General features: G+C 37.6%; 1 non-coding gene across 1 annotated transcript; it reads right to left on the bottom strand.

Annotated features, from left to right (window-relative positions):
* Window positions 1–779: 779 nt before the first annotated feature.
* TRNAM-CAU (transfer RNA methionine (anticodon CAU)) lies at window positions 780–852 on the bottom strand. Its single transcript has one exon. It is a non-coding gene; the product is annotated as a tRNA-Met (tRNA).
* Window positions 853–1,944: the final 1,092 nt, after the last annotated feature.

The following is a 1,944-nucleotide window of genomic DNA, read 5'->3' as shown; positions in this document are numbered from 1 at the left end:
CACTCGAGTTTTAATGTCAGACGAGGAGGACACAAGGCCTAAAGTAAGTAACGCTGCCAAACTAGGGACCAAGTTTGAGCACATCCAACTCACCGAGTCCCCATATCCTTGCGTATCTCCCATCTATTGCGCACCCGTCAAATTCCCACCCACAAACATCTCGTTACCCAAGATTATCATGTTATGCAACAGAAATATGTTACACTCACACTTTCCAAGCCACATGTCTTCATTTGGATATCCATTAACCGCCTAATGAATATTTCTTTGATAGAAATTAGGATATAAGTATCATGACAGTTCTAAGTGATTAATGCATATCCACACGACAACGTCTGGCATGAAAAGGAGACTATGGTAACGGAATTGATGGTGCGTAACCCAATAAAGTTGTATGTAACAAGTGGTTTGATGGTGATAACTTGAAGGTCGGACATTTGATAGGACAACGACGAAGAGAGATTTGCCCAGGGTAAAATATTTCGACGAGTCCATTATGTGATATGTATCTACCCAACTGCAATAGTATTGACCTGATAAAGACAGAATTATATATGTTAGGATTGCCATTATTATATGTATGTAATAGTCATTAAGGAGTTTCACTGACAAATACATTCCATGACCAAACAAAGGTCCATTCAAAAGCTGGGGATGTGACAGCTCGGATACCGGAGATTGAGAGAAAACCCAAGTTCGATAATCAGTGCACAGTTGGAGCAACATATGGTGAGAGGATTGGCTGGTATATCAGGTTTTTGACATCATACGAAAACTTCTGCCCCGAGTGAGGATCGAACTCACGACCTTGAGATTATGAGACTCACGCGCTGCCTACTGCGCCATCGAGGCTACAAACACATTACAATTTACGTTCATTCTTTTCTAAACGTAACCACACAACCGCTTCATCCCATTTATAAAAGACTTCTAAAACAAAAGTATTCCCAAGTAACGGCAGGAGCCTGCGCGGTCGTACGATTAAAAAGATTGTGTGAAACATCTGAACAGATATACAAGTAATTTGTATCACTGTGTTCTAGAAATACTACTAGTATTATGAGTATTACAACTACTACTAATAATGATATTACTAATACTACTACTATTACTACTACTATTACTACTACTACTACTACTACTACTACTACTACTACTATTACTACTGCTGCTACTAGTAATAATGATGATAATGATAATGATAATTTAATAGCATTATTATTACTACCACTATTACAACTACTAGTAATAATAATATTAACTAATATTACCACTATTATCAGTACTACTACTACTACTACTACTACTACTACTACTACTACTACTACTAGTAATAATAATGATAATAATAGTAATCATAATGATAATGATAGTAATCATAATAATAATTACAATGATAATGATAGCATTATTATTACTACCACAATTACAACTACTACTGATATTACTGATATTACTACTACTACCAATGTTACTGATACTAGTACTATTACTACTTCTAGTAATAATAATAATGATAACAATAATATACATTCATTTATTATACTTTGTCACAGTTTCCCGCGTTAGCCAGGTAGCGCAAGGAGAAAGACGAAAGAACGGCCCAACCCACCCACATCCACAGGAATATACATAAACGTCCACATACGCACATATACTTACCTATACGTTTCAATGTATACATACATATATATAAATAGATATATAAATGTATACACATGCACATATTCATACATGCTGCCTTCTTCCATTCTCGCCGCCGCCCCGTCACACATGAAATGACACCCCCATCCCCCGCCTGCGCGCGGGGTAGCGCTAGGAAAGGAAAACTAAAGCCACGTTCGTCCACACTCAGACTCAAGCTGTCATGTGTAATGCAACGAAACCACAGCCCCCTTTCCACATCCAGGCCCACAAAGCTTTCCAAGGTTTACCCCAGATGCT

This window comes from Panulirus ornatus, chromosome 12 (genome assembly GCF_036320965.1).
Source record: "Panulirus ornatus isolate Po-2019 chromosome 12, ASM3632096v1, whole genome shotgun sequence".
NCBI classification, from domain to species: domain Eukaryota; kingdom Metazoa; phylum Arthropoda; class Malacostraca; order Decapoda; family Palinuridae; genus Panulirus; species Panulirus ornatus.
This window is presented reverse-complemented; position numbering and strand designations above follow the sequence as displayed.